The 17858-nt window shown below is 40.0% G+C and overlaps 1 protein-coding gene across 1 annotated transcript in view; it reads left to right on the top strand.

Annotated features, from left to right (window-relative positions):
• Positions 1-17858, top strand: part of LOC121193259 (netrin-G1-like) — a 46119-nt gene that overhangs the window by 2335 nt on the left and 25926 nt on the right. The window lies entirely within an intron of this gene.

Below are 17858 nucleotides of genomic sequence, written 5' to 3'. Positions count from 1 at the left end.
GGAGGTTGAGGAAGTACAAAGATTATTGACCTGCCATAACAAGACATAATTGATCCTTTTCACCTCATGGGTAGAATCTAGCTTTTACAGTCCCCATGCCTCCAAACATGTACAATAAAGCTGTAAACTGACTTGACTAAAAGATTATGCGACTTTTCCGATGTCCCTACATCTGACTGGCAGGATGTCTATCACCTCTGACATGAATCTGAGGTCGTCATTTTCCAGATGATTAAGAGCACAGGCTCCTCCTGCACTCACTTAAACGGCTGTTGTGCATTTGATCTGTTTACATTCTCGGCTGGCACACAGGCAGACTGACACCAGTGACCTTATCCACCGGTGCTTCCTGAGAGTTTGTTGGAGATGAGAGGAGCATGCAAATGAGCTCTTTTAGCCAATCGCTAAGTTGCCTGCAGTTGCAAGCCCAGTCTAATCAGTTTCCTCAGGAGTTGGTTTGCCTCATAGTGAATGGTCAAAGAATTCTGGATGCCACGCCATCCCCACCACCCAGCCCACCCCCATCCCCACCACCCAGCCCACCCACTTCCCCACCACCTAGCCCACCCCCCTTCCCCATCCCCCCTTCCCCACCCCGTTCCCCACTCCCCCCCCACCCCCCTTCACTTTGCCTTGTGCTTATGATTCTCATCTCTGTCGCTCAAGGATGTTTTTTTGTCCAAACTAAGCTCTGCCAAATATAGTTATGACAGAGTCTGTGCTTATGAAAAGGGCATTAATCATTCAATAGTGGATATTTTACATCTTATGGCTTGAGGTTGTCTGCTCTTTGGATAAAATGGCTACCGAAGATACCGTTTTGGTTTTGGTTCAGATTTCATGTCTGTTTTCTCTTGAATGTCCATCATTCAAATACAGAAAATGTTCTTAGACAGAGAAAGGGTTTTAACTTGAGAGGAAAATGTAATTTGAAAAAATGTTGATACCCATGTCAAGAGTATGTGTATTTCAATTTGCAGAGTGACTTTATGGAACGGTCTTGATGTTGAACTCGAGCAGAGTGAAAAGGAAAAATATCAGTTTAAGAAGATGTACAAAAAATATATTTTTTGAGAGGTACTGTGGTGGGGAATGGTGTTGTTGTATCACAGAGCATGTTTGTATAAAGAGGCTGAACATTATTTAATCCGTCATACGCACCGTATGATGGACAAGAGTGGATAAATGAAATATTCATCACAAACACTATAAACGCATAAACACATTTTACTTCTTCTTATCTACTTCTTCTTACCTACTTTTTCAGACATGTAATGTCTGAAAACTTGTTTATGTTGTTTGTAAGATTTTCTTGCGTCTGTTTGTTGTTTCATGTTTCACTTATTTATATTTTGCATGTTTGAAATAAATTTTTTTTATTCTATTTTAATGTTTAGGACAAGTGATAAAGAGTCCGGGATAAACAGAGTGTAGGACAGGTGTTCTGCATCAGGGAGTTAGCCCTGTTTTTATTTTTAGCTGCAGACCTTCAGGGGTTCTTCACAATGTGTTGGTATTAAGGCTGTTCTCCTGTGGTGCAGCGTGGCTCTGTCACTCACTGTTATTCGATGCCAGTTTATGGCCTTTTTTTTTTTTTACTATAACATTCAGTGTGCATGCTAAAACAGCTTTTATTATAGATAATTGCATAGTTGTAATGCATACACTATAATTTAAGGGCGTAGTGACAATTCTGCATTAATTGAAACATTGTTTCTTGTTATTACTTTTCCAAATTTGTATAAAATTTCTTGGTCATGCTTCCTGTTTTTAAATTAATGGAAAAAAGACATTTTTAATATTCAGCATTAACACAAATTATCTAATTAGACCCATTTGAATAGTCATAGGCGAGACAATCATTACACTATTGCACCACATGGACCCTAATGAACAATAGTTTTAATGCATTGTTAATGCAGAAGAGCGCCTGCTGAAAGACATCTGCATCTAAAACCTCTCATAATCATTTTTGATATGGTTAACAGACACGAGAGTGTTTTTAATTACAGCACTTCTCTCACTGTCTGAAGTCCAAATCAGGTTGGCTTTGGTGGATTTAATGGCAATTCACAAAAGTGGCAGGCCAATACATCGACTTCACTGGGAGAAGAGGTTTAATTTTCATGCACTTCAGAGTTAAAGCAAATCATTTGTAGTTGCCAAGTAATGGGCATGGGCATGTTTATTCAACAAAAAATAAATAAGCATTTGGCAGATGGCTTCTATAATGTCTTAAAATTTTCACAATCTGAATATGCTGGGTAAGTAAATTCTGTCGCATTAAACCGACCACCCTGTCGAGCATTTCTAACTGCGGCTGTCATGGTGGAGTAGAGTTTGAATTAGTGCCCTACTGATTAGAGAACTTTTCACCCAGTGGTTTGGTGGTTTGAAACATGGCACGGAAAATCATGGAGGAAGAAGTTGAGAGACTGTTCTCCCACAGCATCGTCAGTGATCTGGCTCTTGATCTAAATGAATGAATGTGAGCTTTGAGTCAGGTGTCATCGGCCCACATGCTCCACGGTATCTGCAGCCATGCTGATTCATCTGCGTCATGTTGGGAATTGTATAAACATCTGTGAGACTGATTCAGTAATGGCGTTTATTCCAGCTACTCTGAGTCTAACTGGGTAGATTCTTGTAATTCCTCTGAACTTTATTCAGTTCTCTCAGAATGGATGAAAGGAGTTGTGGCTGCCAGTTCACCACACGGCCCCCTCTGAGGCTTAGGGAGGAAAGACGAGACGAGAGCTCCCACTAAGCTGCTCGGAGACTGCCACGTTATTGACAGTCAATGCAGCAGACTTATCTTTGCTGGCAATGACGGGAGCCTTTGTGAACTTTCAATCTGTGTCTTACATGCCCACAAGAACTGACGTAATAGACTTTAGAAAGAGAAATAGATTATAAACTAGAGAAAGGGAAATAACCTTTGCTGCATTGGCTGTGAGGTCGTGAACATAAATAGTGAATCTGCAGAATGGCACTTCAACTCTTCTCTCGCCTACAAAACATGTGTAGAGGCATCAAACTCACTTGGCTTGTTATATTTAGGAGGAAACAGAGTTGCTACTTGGATTAAGTTCACTGGCAAAATTACTGGACACAGGGGTTTGTGTCCTGCTTCACACACGTTGCTAGGTTCAAGATGACTAACTCCTGGTTGAAGTCAGAGTCATGGACAAACCGCTTAGTTTGGTGTTTAATTTTGAAGAAGGTTTTTAGCTAAAAAAAAAAAAAAATCTAAAACCCGCTGAAGCTATGCTGTGTCAGCCTAGCAGTAAATGGCAGACAAAATCAGCAACTAATGTGAACATAATACCATAATCACTGTAGCAGCTAAAGACCCAAAAATTGTTTCTCAGGAGTTGGGGGAGACCAAACCAGAGCTAAAAGAACCCAAAATATTGGACTTAAATTGGAGTGTGTATTATACTAGAAGTATATACTATTATACTATTATACTATTATATACTATTATACTAGTTTACCCTATAGAGAGCAGTAAATTGAGGTTTCTCACACTTATGAACTGCTATCATTTTGCATTATCAGTGATAGCTGTAGTGTTCCATAACTGTAATTTTCACATCTACGCCATAAAATTACAATTAAAATGTTGAATTGTTAACCAAAGGTACTTTCTTTTGTTTTTTCACTGTATCTAACTCATAAATTTCATGCACTAGATTGTATAAATAATGGTTATGCGCCAAACCAGTTTGAGAATCAATATCATGAACAGAGTGTCAGTTTCTAGTTGCTGAAATAACCAAGCAGTTCAGAGGTCAAACCTGAAACTGCCATTGCCCCTCTTTGATCTCTGTACCCTTCCTTCTCGGGGAGGGGGGGGATTCACTCATCCATATATTTGTTTGGAGACAGGGAACAGTTGGAGCGTTTAGCTTCCCGTCACCCCGGTGCCCTTGACTCTGTTCTGAACTGGCCCTGCCCAGCACATCATCACCGCACCACTGCGTACTAAGACACCGAGATGACATGCAACATGTCCCCTGACTCCCGGAGAGGGGGGGACTCATCATTTATTCTTTCACTCGCCTGCCACCTCTTTTGTCTCCTGGCTTTTTAATTTCCCTGTCCCTTGTTTTCTGTCAGCTGATGATGCATAATATCCATGCCTTGTTTGAACATGTGGAGGTTGGATGCTCTATATAAGGTGAGCACTTGACAGATAGAGATATGTTGGCATTATTCCCTGGGATCTGTGACAGGTTAATTCTTAGAGGGTTGTAAATACAATGACAGATGAATTATGCATGGATATATAAAAGAAAGCAATGGGCTTTGTTGTTCGACTAGACAGAGTCTTTCTGGACAGCTTAACTTTTGAATGCATGTTTGCGTTCTGAAATAGAGTGCGTATAACTATATTCATAAGTTCTTTATTCTTTTTAAATATTTTTTTCCAGACATAATACTTGAAAAGTCAATTTTGAATATTTTTTTATGTAGGTGTATGCTGGATTAATGCTTTTCTCAGCAAAAATGATTATAACTGCGGTTTTCCTTTTCTTGCCCATAAACTCAAATTATAAGAACATCAGACTGTCTTGTACTAATGAAAATGTTATTTGAAATCTACACACATTCCATTACCCTTGTACTTGAGCAGTTCTCATGTTATGTTTAATACTAATATGCTTTCACTGACATATGATGGAACCAAGCTGCTTGGCATGGCAGACTGTCAAACTCTGATGTTCTTTGATATTATGTTTGCACACCGTGTTTGATATGATTAAGTGAAAATGTGACATAGTTTTCCATTCAACGCAGCCGGGGTCAAGGCACATTTCATTCAAACAGGGAGCAGATCAGAAGTTATGGCGTAATCTTCATTATATGGTCAAGACACGTTACAGCCCATAGAATTTTATTTTAAATCTTGTGGAAATCCTTAAGCTTTCGGTCATATGAAGTATGCCCGGCTGAGCTACAGGAAATGTATTTAATAGTACACAGGATAATGAAATACATAATGTGATGATTTTAGTCATGCTACATTTATCCATCGCTTTGGTTCAGACTGAAACAGATTTAAAATCCCATTGAACCAATTGTTCAGTGACAGTTGTACACCATTCTAGTTTGAATATATCTATGTCTGCTTTATGTCTTTGTCCATTTTGACTCTGATGAAGACACTGTAGTATTGAAACGATCTGTTTGAGACAAATTAATCAGGGTGCTCCAGGGTCTTTGTCTTTTTCTTTGGAGGTTTGCTGTCCTGGAGCTGGGAAGCACCTGATTCAGCTGAAGACTTTTGGAAGAAGTGCATGGAAAGCTTTTGCATTATCTCAACAACTATTTGATGTATTGTTATGCAATTTCTTACAGACATTTATGGTCCCAAGAGGATAAATCTGACTGCTGTTGGTACCAGGAGGTTGATATTTGTGGTTCAGAGATTAATTATCACAATAGCTATTTGATGTATTGCCATGGAATTCAAAACGAATCGGAGGATATTTTCCAATGACTTTGCTGATGACTTTTCCTATAAAAGTGTAATTAACATATGGATCAAATATTGCAATACATAAAATTAGGACACTCTTCTTGTAATCTGGACAGTTGTATTTTTATATATTTTTCCTAGCCTACCTCTTATTTAACATTTGAAACAGGCAAAGTGAAAGTGAATCGACTGCATTCCTCCTTCTCGTCCCTTTTCAAATTCGACCTCAAACTAACTTTACATAAGATATTAAATCTTCTTTGTTCCCTTTAGGTTTGAATTTTAAAGCCCGGTGACAAAGACAAATCTTGTTAGCATTTACTGGGCCATGCTTGAGGACCCAAATTGCAGGAGATAAGATGGTATTTTGGAATGATTCAAAGGAAATCCTCTTACCTCATGAAATGACTCAGCTTCCTTTCCTTCTGTAGTTGAACCACATTTAACTAATTTGCTTCAGACTTACAAGCCAAAGCATTTTTGCCGCTTCCCTGGCAAAGGCATAGCACAAGCATGAATGTTTCATCTGTGAATCACCGTGTTTGTCTTACACCTCACCACACAGGAAACAATTTGTTATTTCAGTGTGTGTGTGTGTGTTTCTTGTCAGTACCACCAAAACAGTAGTTCATAGAGAGCAACCGAGCTTTCGATGAAGTACTTTTGCGGTGATGACGTTGTTGTGGTGACCCATGGACTGAAGCTACTTTTAGTAGCTCTCAGCTCCTCTACCTTTTCAGTAAAGAAATAAGGAGGTAACTGGACTGTCCACATTGTAATTTTAAAAATAAAAGGAATTCCTTGACCATTAAATTGAATTCTTTTCGCTCTCACAGCCTTCAGTGCTTGTACACCCATTTAGCCTCCTTTTATGCTTGACAAGCTGAATGGGATTCTTGTAAAAGATACAGTAATTGAATTACTCAAAAGCTATTTGGCAGGCTGGCTCTCTGTTGCTGCCCAAAAAAAAAACTCAACTTGGCTCACCCATCTGCCAAATTTTCTTTTTTTTTCCTCTCGTTTTTTCTTTAGTGGGGAAGTGCATGTGCATGTGAAGGACTTCCCCTCCCTGAAGACACTGTCTATAATTTTAGCCAGACTGAGGAATGTCAAGCAATCAAGCAGTGCTCTCATGGGAGAGGAACACTTTGAAAGCTTTAACCTGAAAAGTCTTTGTTGGTGGGAATACAGCTGTTTTGCAAATACAGCCCTTTTTTTTTCACCTATTTAAGATAACACAGCAGACAATCTCCTGATTATTATACAATAAGAATATTGTAGTTTAACACAAATCTGTAGTTTCCATTGTAGTGACCTTGTGTATAAAAGCAAATATTGGTACATACATGGTAAATATATGGTACCGTATGTGGCTGAGAAGTGTCAGAGAAACTCAGGAGGATTCCAGTTCGTTTTAGGCCTTGTAACACCCTGAGACAGAAACTGGTACACCCCAAAGACAAAGCTCCCAAAAACAAGCTAAGTGATGTCGCCTATGCAGTCAAATGCAGCGAGGAGTGTTCCGACCTATACAAAGGGGAGACTAAACAACTACTCCACAAACGCATGGCCAAGCATAGACGAGCTAACTCCTCCGGTCAAAACTCAGCCGTTCACCTGCATCTCAAGGCGAAGGGACACTCCTTTGAAGACAGTGATGTCCTTAATGGACGGACATGAGACTCATATCAATCTTTTCATCTCACTCTTATAAAAACAATTTTTTTCCCCAAAATGCTGAATTATTCATTCAAGGTGTTAGTATGTACAGCACACCAAATTTGAATTGTGTTACCTCTAAAATCCCAAAGACATCAGAATGCAGGCTGTGTTTTTTGAAAAGGTCAAGCCTTACAGGGCAGAGTTTTATGTTTTTGTATTCATTTTTGTTTTTTATTTTGAGAAATCGTGAACTCCATCGAAGGGGCAAGACTTGAAATAGAGAAATAGTGGCGAGATGACAGGCAACTGTTGCGACCCACCTCCCCTTAGGAAACCCAGCCATCATGTTGTCAGGCTATATCGATCTCTCAGAAAGAGTGAAAGAGACTGTGCTGGTGAGAGAGAGAGAGAGAGAGAGAGAAGGGGAGAGAGGGAGGGATGAAAGTACAGAAGGGAAGAATGTTCGTTTCCAAAAGTGGCTGGTGTGATTTTATCATGCTCAGTGAAAGGGTGACATTTCAGTAATGCTTTATTCCTCACTTTGGCATTTCAAATTAATAAAAGCCTCTAATAACTATGCAGATTGAAAAAGATGGAGGAGGAGTTGACACACTATGAGCTAACACACTGATGAACAATGCAGCAATTTCACTCTCGCTCTACCTCATTCTTTCTTTCACTCTCTCAATTTCATCCCAGTTTCTATCAATTTCTCTGCGATGACCCCTGCATCTCATTGTAAATGGCTGAAAACGGAGTCCGTGTCCTTAGAACACTTGGAATCCCTCAGTGGCAGATTTTAATGTTTTAAAGCTGCTTATATGAAACTAGCGAGAGTCAAAAATCAATAATGCAATGATTTTAGGATAGTTTAGTACGTGGAGACGTTCTGGGGTAATAAACGGATTACACTTTCATTTTCATTTTGTTTTAAATCGTTCCAAACTACGTGGATGAATGGGAATGAAACAGAGTCAATCAATTGGAAATTGGGTTTGTGCAAACAATTCCACGTCACGTGGCGAGTTGTGAGGCTAGATGTGACAAATGACAACATTCAGACTACACAGGAGTCACAACATCATAACAGCAAAATTTCAGGACAAAATCCCTTCATTTCAGTGAAAGCACTGACAGTTACGAGAGGCAGGGTAATGCTCGCGCTTTCAAGTAGAATTCAAATGTACACAAAAAAGATGTCAGTTTGTGGTTTTAGGAAGAAGTTACATCATGCAACTATTTCCTGTGTAACAACAGTTAATCCATCCAAGTAACGCCTCTGGTTGCCTGGCAACCAAACTGTAACCATTGCTTTAGTGTTGGGGGGAAGGAAGAAGAAAATCGTAGAGTCCAAAATGAAGGGCTCTATCCTATTAGCTGATAACACACAATGCACAACTCCTAATACATTTTAGCACATGTTATTAGGCCATTATGAAAAAAATAAATGTTTAAATAGATGATAAGTAGTGGGAACGTATGGATAAATAATCCATAAACTTTCCATATGAAGATAAAGGGTTTTAGTATTGTACCCCTTGTGTAAAAGAACATTTATTCTAACAAGTTCAGTATCTCATATTTATTGTGGATATGACATAAACACATGACATGCTGAGCATAAATGGGGGGATTAGATGTACCATCTAAGAACCCTTTATACATTTTACAACATATGAATCTTGTCAGATGGGTGAGCCCAGCTTTACCTAAAGTGTCTCTCCAAATGATGTAGTGTACATATGAAGTGTAGATATTTTTAGCACAGCTAAAGCCAATGAGAATCAAACCTACAACCCCGGCATTGTTAGTGTCATGCTCTATTTGTACAAGATCAAAAGAGATGCCTGCAAATTCATCTGATGTGTTTGTGTTATACACAAATATCTGCCTGTGTTATGTATTCTGTCTAAAGTATCTTGAGAAGAGAGATATCAATTTTTACCACACAAGCAGGCAGTGTTTTATCCAGTGGCTGCTTTGGAATACAGAGCGCCACAGAGAGAGAGAGAGAGAGCTCTAGCAAAGAGAATTAAACATTCTTTCATTATAGCAATGTTAAAGCTTTTTATTGAATCCTGACATCAGAGCGAATCTAATCCCTCACACAACCAAGCTCACACACACGCAGTAATACACAGAAAAATATATACAGGTATACACAAATTCAGATAAACATACAAAAACACATGTATGTTTATCTGAATTTGAAACAACAAATGTACATGTTGAAATCACTTTGATGCAGTTCCCTATACATACACATGCAGACACACACTAAACCAAATACACACATGCTCACATGCACATGAAAGCTCACCGCCATCCCCCATGATAATAAGGCGGTGTTAAATTTACCCCAGTGGGACTCTGCCACATGGGACAGATAATGAGGCCAGGTGTTAATTAATGTGGAGTACGTTTCCCCTCGTCTGCCGACGCCCCATGAATCCCAATTAAGACTGCGGCCCTGGATCGCGGCACGGTTGGTTTGCCAAGCAGTGTACTTCAAAAGGCCAGACTGGCTGTGCTGCAGTCCTCAAAGGGGCTGCTTTGGCAAGGGCTACATTCCAAAGGGCGGAGTGCTTGGCGTGTGGCAAATCGAAACACGAGCGCCGGGAGAAGTTTGTGTTTTTGTTTTGATCAGACATCTGCGCCAATAGCAAGTTACAGCCGTCACCTCTGCACCCTCCGATGTGCTGTTTACTTCACCACCTGATGCAAATGTTTTCATTTCGTTGGCTGTGTGCAGGCTAACACATGACACTTGAGGAACATGCTGATGTCTTTGTAAGTTTTACTTCCTTAACTAGAAACCAAGAACCCCCTACATTTTTGCTAACAATTTTGAATGCATTCAGTCCAGTCACATTATGCTTCTGTATGTGATGTTTTCCCCTGTTCCAAGCAGCCATTGGTCTGTGTTAGTTTCTGTGCAATTTGAAACTCAGTTGGAAAGCTCTTAAAAATTATGTAACTCTGGTTAATCAGGATGTGGGTAAAAATAAAAGCACAGACACAGTTTCTTGAATTTAACTTGGTGCACTTAAACAACCATCTCAGTCTCTTTGCACTGGCTTCTCACATGTGGCATTTCACTCTGCCGACCGACACAGTTACTGTTTCTACAGGCAGTGTGCAAAGTGTTACCTACAGTATTTGCCATCTAAACACAAAATAATGATGTTTTAAGTAAGAAGTTAATCCATAAACAGGAGAAGTTGATCTACAAAAAACAGAAGTGGAAGTGCAATATTAAAATTGATGGAGTGCAAATTGATTCAGTGGAGAAAAATCTCCAGTGAATTAACTTTAGACACCTCAAAATGACGAAATATTTATTACTGAGAAATGTCTTCATAGGTTACAGCTGTTTATGAGCAGTTTAACAAGTGTTTTTGCCTTCTGATTATTTTAATTTTTAGAGACACTAAGAGCTAAAGCTACCTAAAATTAATAAACACGAAGGAGAAACAAATCTGTGTAAGAGCGATATTCTTTTTATTTGTTTTTCCTTCAAATCATCTTGAGACCCTTCAAAATTATCCTGGGGACCTTCATGTTGGCAGCCACTGGTTGTTTGCCTGGAGTGGCAGAAAAAGTAAAATTTCCAAAACACAGTAGCATTCTCTGCTGAATGTGTAGCAGTGGAGAAACACGTACGTGATTATGGGTTAAAAAAAATGTAAGGTATAGTCTTTTAAAGTTCCTGGTTCCATCATTTTGTGGCTATAATTTAGGTGATCAAGATATCATGTAAGATGTTTCTTGTACATGCATGATATTGAATTGCCATTATCTATTGTCAGGTCTCTGACATTCATAACCCTCCAACCTCAGATATGATATGATGGAGCACTCACAGGTCAGATGTCCAATCCTCCTGTCCTTCATTCCTCTGAAGGTCAGAAGAATGAAAAGCCTGGCTCTGTTGTGAGCCACTGCTGGCCCTGACTGCAGGTCATTAAAGCTCTATTGAGTTTCTGCCAAAGCTCTGACTCTCCCAATATCTCACCATGGCTCATCTCAGCTGTCTCTTCCGACAGGGTTTATACCAAGCCCTGAAAGGATCAGCACCCAGTCTCTGTGTTCACTATACACTTGAACATTCTCTCCTCTAAAAAACCGACCTAGATCTACTTTGATATCATCCTTTTTGGCCTGTCTTCTGTGTATCACCACAAACGTATCATCCTCAGTTATATTGAGGTACTCTATGAGTGCTGGGCAAAGAGAGCTTGCCTTTTACACTGACTGAAAGTTGAGAATTTATTGTGGTCTTTGATGGGCATCTTGTGATTTTGTCAAGTAGTGCTTCAGCTCAAATCATCGTCATTTTTGTTGTCCTGGATCAACTCCCTGAACACTGAATCACAGCCGAGCGATATCACCAAGCTGTCATTTGTCAAATTTCTCCTCCACTGCTGCGCCCCATGAATGAGGATGGGCATCCGGAGGTGTGATAGAGGGGTTCGGGCCAGCGACAGGTCTGCAGGTGTCATGCGGCAGGTTAGGAGGTGTAAGGCCGAGCAGGATGATGGCTGATTAATCCAGCAACACCTCAGGTCCAGTGGGAGAGACTTCTCTCACAGCCACAAAGGCTCTGTAGTGAGGAAGTTACTGAGGGCTCAGCATAAAACTAGCAAAGTACACACAGGTCACAGCCTCATTAATGTTAGAACTCTGGGGTTTTTACATTGTGGCCTTACCCTGAATGGTAAATGTAAAAGTAAGGATAACTTTGCTAAATTAATTGCTGAGATTGAGGAATGGCAGTGACAATGTTCCAACAAAATCCAAAGAACCAAGAAGTCAGATGATCATGTAGCCGACAAGTTAAGATTAGATTTATTTGGAAGAGAAAATGGAGGTGAATTATAGATGAAAGAATTATAATAAACTGCTGGCTTCTGTAGAACCTTCACATTTCAGCAATTACTTAGGTATGAACAGTGTTAATATGATGACCAAGAAAGAACCAGTTGTACTAAAATGAGATCCTTAAAAGTCTAAGACTTTTAATAACTCATATTCCATTCATATTTTTAAAAGGTTTACAGTGTTCGATATAGTGCATTAAATAAATTTAATGTAATATATCAATGACAGGATGCTTGTACAGGTGAACATGATCATTTTCATTATCGTCATCAACTTAAGATTCCTACAAAAAAAAAAAAACACTTGAAATGCACTGCCATTATTTCTATTATTCTCATCCATCTCATCCTTCTTCACAGTTTTTATAGTATGTATGCATTAATGTAGATTGGGAGCTTGGTGCTTGAAACTCTAATAAAAATTGAATGAGTCATTATTACCCCACAGTTTGTTTAAGCATAATTCCTGCAACTAACTGGCAAACTGTACTTTATAAATATTATCATACCTTCCCAGTATTGTGGCATTTGATTGAGCTGCTGTGCAATTTATGTACTGCATGTTCTCTTTATATGCTGTGGGTCTCTGTTTATACCCAAATTAAACAGAATAAATTTCCCCCAGGACTTTTTGGTAGCTGATAGCACAATATTTCTTGCTTTTTCCTGAGGGTCGTCACTCAAATAAAGTCGAGCCAAATTAATTAAGTAAGCATTTACTAAACAAAGCTGTCTCAGAGCAACCGTGTATCTTAGATATCAGCAACTACATTTCGTAGGAAACAGAAATGCAACCAGATTACGCTTTCTATTAATGTAATGAGAAATAATAACAAGCTTGAATTAAAAGAGATGGCTGGAGTAGTAAAATGTGGTGAGTTCAATCTGTGATCTGAGCCTCAAGTCCAGAAATCTGTCAGCTGAGCTGATTGGTTGGATTGCCTGCACCCATCCTTCAACAGCAGCTGTCACTGGCCCGAGAATTTATCTGCCGAGCCACATCTTGTGTCAAAAGGCACATCAACAGGAGGTTGCGCTTTGTCAGTCTCATCGGCCATATGTCACTCATTTAAACATCTGCCTCACATCACATCATCATGTGCCTGTGTGTGTGTGTGTGTGTGTGTGTTTGTGTGTGTGTGTGTGTGTGTGTGTGTGTGTGTTAGTGTTTGAATGGATTTTTGTGTGATGTTTGTATTTCTACAATTTTTTATATTTTCTCTCTGGGTGTTTTCAGTGCAGTGCATCATTTACTATATTTTTGTGTGTTTTTGTGTCAACATTTCAAAGATGTTATTGATTTAATTGGTGTGGAACAGATATATTCTGTGTTGTGTCGTTTGTTCTGTCATGGCTCATTGATTTCTATAAGTGAAACAACTGAACACAACCATGAATTTACATTTAAATATCCACTGAGCCTTCGTGATGACTTGAAGTGCTGAGTGTCCAGATTGCTTCATATTCCAGTGAATGACATTTGGGTTCACATTCCCAACTGAAGTCTGCCTCTGTCTTCCTTGTTCTCTTGCTCTCCTACTGTGTGTGACACCCTGGTATTGGATTGACCTTATAGGCTGCAGAGATCGGGACATCATTAGCTGCGACCAGCCGCAGACTTGCTGCTCAGGCCTCCTGTACTAAGCCACTGCCCCCCCGGATGGATCATATAGCATTGTTAGAAACCAGCTGGGCTTGGTTACACAGGAGCCATGGTGGCAAAAGAGATGTCAGCAATATCAACAAGAGACAGGCCATTTGAGGCCCCAGCAGCACTGTACTGAATGTACTGTAATGTAAATAGGTGTAGAAATAAGGAGACTATCTGACTGCTATGGCATGAACTAATTGGGATTATTTAAACAAACAAACAAAAAAAAAAAAATACTCATGACGACAAGTTAAATATCTGGCATATGCTATATATATATAGCATACAAACATCTAGTGTGGTGTTGAATAAGGGTTATTTAAAAAGGTGACACATTTAAAACTGTATAAGCTACATAACACTTTTGATCCCTGGGAGGGGAATTAAGTATCATAGCAGAATATGAAACAGACTGGAGAAGTATGCAGGAACAGGGTACAGATAAGGAGGAAAAAACAGATGTAATTTCCTTTCAATTCCTTAATATTTTCCTGGAAATCACTATATAAACTGGTACTAAAAACAGGAAAAGTTAGAAAAAAAGGCTCTAAGATAGGTATTTTTGTTAGTTCATATAGCTGTGTTGAGTGCACTACAGTACACTGCTGTGGTCTGCATAAATGGACATAGCACGTTTTGAAACAAAGAGTGCAATGTCCTGGTGTTACAGAAGAAGCTTTGTTTTTATGTATTTCAAACATTTTTATTATTATTTTTTTCCACATTTACATTTTGGTTCGAAGTGACATTACAATAACCTATAACTAATACGTTCATGGCAGCAATTCTATTTTAAGGGCAGGTTATATTTTTCAATTGGTCAATATCTCATTTTGGTACAAAACTCTCGTTTCTAATTCTCTGCTGACTATTTCCCTCTCCCACAGCCTTGATCACAGGTAAAGGATCAAGCTGAGAGGGCTTATTGTTTTTCAATAGCTTCCCTCCGGCATAGTACTGAAGCCCTGCGTCTTAAATGACCACAGAAAGTATTGATCTTCATAAGGCACTGTTTTTGTTGTTAAATAACCACCACAGGAAATCCGATGAAAGGTCCTGACCTTTCTCTATCATTTCACCTTCACTGGGCTGTATGAAAGTGTTCCCGTATTGCTGGGTTTACCGCGAGAAAATAAATATCACGCATGTCACTTAATGTTCGATTGGAAAAGTGCCTTTGCATTATGGAGTGTTATTAACAATGGAAGGGTCAGTCAGCTGGCTCCCATATGTGAACGGGCTCCTCGGTTAGAATGATCAGTTCCCTGAAGGCCTGAAGTTGAGGCAGGCAGCGAGAGAATGATTATGGATTGAATTTATGACTGCTTTCCACTGGTCTCTGAATACTTCTTCTGCTGGCAGGATGAAGTAAATTTCTCTCTTTAAAGCTTCTATTTACTCTGCTTCTCACTGTTCAGCTGGAAAATTGTTTTTCTCATTAGCCACGGATGTTGCGGTGTGAGTTCTTTATATTGTCTGTGAGTAAGGCTCCCATTTCGGCAGATGCAAAGGCAGCCACCCCACTGCTGCCCTGGACCTCACCGTGCAAACAAATGAAACACATAAGTGAAAATTCATGCTCTTGGAGGACAACAGGGAAATCACTCACTCTTTCAATGTCTGTGTCTCTCTGCCTCGCTTTCTCTCCGTGTACTGTCAAGGTCTGAGCTCTGAGCAGACCTCCAAGGCTGTTCAAGGAGGGAATATAACGAGCCTCGGCACACATCATTGGTAAACAGTTGACACAAGTACAATTTATTGTCCCTGTGGCCAAACTCAGGCAGCCACCATGCTCCCTATTACGCTTTAACTCCCTCTTTCACATCTCTTTTGCTGTGTTTCTGTTTTCAGGCTACAGTGTGGCCTTTCAAGCTTCATGTTGGCTCTGCATGTGTGTGGGTGTGCATGGGCGTGAAAAGGAGAACACAGCAACTGAGATCTTCCTTTAAAAAACACAGCAAAAAAAAAAAAGGTCTACTTCTTCTACAGTCTCTCTCCCTCCCACTCCCTCTTTTTCTCTCACTCTGTCTTAGCAGAATAACCCTTATTACCCTCCTAATTGGATCCTGCAACACTCCTTTGAGTCAGTCGAGCAGGCCTAGTGACCCACAATCCCTCAGTCTTGTTCCACCTCATCCCATAGTTATCGCTTCTAGCTGAGGAGCAGGTTGCTGATAGCATATCAAGGTCCCGCAGGAAATAAAATGGACTGTGGAGATCTGTATCTAAAAACAGGGAAGTCATACATACATCTTCCTGTGAAGAAGATAAAGCATCAAATAAGTTTTTTCTTTGGACGAGTAAAATTTAGGGTCCATACTCAAAGACAAAAAGCAGCTATTGGTCTTTTCAAATAAAATGTAATGGCGTCTGCTTATCAGTATTCCTGCCAGTGATCTTCCCTCGACAAAGTGGCAGTCTGGGTTGAATGCACTGCAATACTGGAGAGATAAGCGGGTAATGTTGCAGATAGCACTGTTCTCACCTTTAGATAATTTTGCGTGTAGTGTGTCGGATGATTGCTGATTATTGAACCGCTTTACAGTTGATCTGAATCTCATCAGCACTTAACCTCATTGTTCCTGGAGCAGAGGTGAGAGGAATGTCAATTGGAGTGTGTCTTGTGCTCTCTGGCTCTGTTTCAGCACTCGCTCTCTTCCTCTCTTTTCCACTTACACACACACACAGATATATATTGCATGTGCACACACAGGCAAACACATTCAGAGCTCTCTCCCTCTCACAAACAAACATAAACACATCAAGAGCTCCTCTCTCTCCACACAAGCATGCTCACACAAACATCCAGACTCAGTGGATGTCTATGGTACGGAGCAGACACAGGCCCATGAAAAATGCATGTCGCTTTGCGCGTTTCATAAGAAACGCTCATCGGGATTCCATTCCCATCGCAGCTGAAATACCACACAGGAATATCAATTACGCTGGCAATTTGGGTGGCAGTAAAGGCAGGAACGCGAATATGGGATCCACAGTGTCATTTTAATGAGAGGGTCAGTGTCTCCTGCAGCTCTAGGGCCAACAGTGCTTGCGCAGATTATAAAATACACGTTGGCCTGAATGTGATAGAAATCCCATTGAGTGCAGTGGCAGAATCATGATAGCATGGAAAGCCAGCAAGGCAGTGGAAAAGTAAATAACCTTTCAAGGCAAAGCAGACTAACAGCTGACCTGAGAGATGCTTTATGGTTTGGAATCGTGAGGGTGGGACTTACAGCAAGCTGCTTTATGACTAACAAGTGTTCGAGGGTTCCACTTTTCCTCTGAATATTTTATCCAAAACTAAATATTTAACTATCTTTTTGACATTTCAATTGCTCAAAGTCTCTTCCTCAAAACTACAGTGTTGAGTGCAGCCTATCCCTGTTTTTTCTCACCTTTTATCTGTCTTATTGTACAAAACTCTTTCTGTGCAAAGGTAAACTGACGAGTTAAAATTTCACATATCTTCAGATTGGGCCTTGATCATCACCATTTAGATCAAACTTTTATCAGTCAGTTTTGTGTTGAGTTATTGACTCGTCAGTTAGCAGGGGAACAGTTATCTGAGTCAATCCGAAGGAGCCAACAAGAAACTCAAGCAGATTCCATATCCATGAAGTTTTCATCAGCTCTTTTTGTATACCTGTCATACGGGGTGCGAATGAGAGGGGGTTTTGTACCTGTTCCACTACTGGGCTCACTGGCCACTCACAGCCAAGTTTCAGTCCTCATCCCCTCACTGAACGTTAGCTTGAATAAATCTAACCTGAGCTTTGGGTAGTTGTTGACATGTTGCCAAACCTGCATGGATTAGGGAATACAGGAATACCTTGGATTAGGAATTATGTAACTGGTAGACTGTTTTCTTCAGTTATTGTTAGACTGACAATAATGATTTCATACTCAGTCTGTCCAGTTAGAGAGACAGGGAAGATGTAGTGGTGGCAGGAGTAATGGACGAACCACAAGAGGTGGAAGAACATGAAAGAGAGCAGCAGCAGCATCATAGCATAGTTGAGTTTGAGGAAAGAAGGGAGGGATGTCACTGAGAGAGGTTGGCTGCAACACAGGTTTATACCCTACTCACAGTTACTACTACTTCATCTTATCATGTTGGACATTGAAAATACAGTATTTTCTAAGTCATTAAAAATATGCAATATACCCCAAATGCAAT

This window comes from Toxotes jaculatrix, chromosome 14, assembly GCF_017976425.1.
Source record: "Toxotes jaculatrix isolate fToxJac2 chromosome 14, fToxJac2.pri, whole genome shotgun sequence".
NCBI lineage: Eukaryota > Metazoa > Chordata > Actinopteri > Toxotidae > Toxotes > Toxotes jaculatrix.
This window is presented reverse-complemented; position numbering and strand designations above follow the sequence as displayed.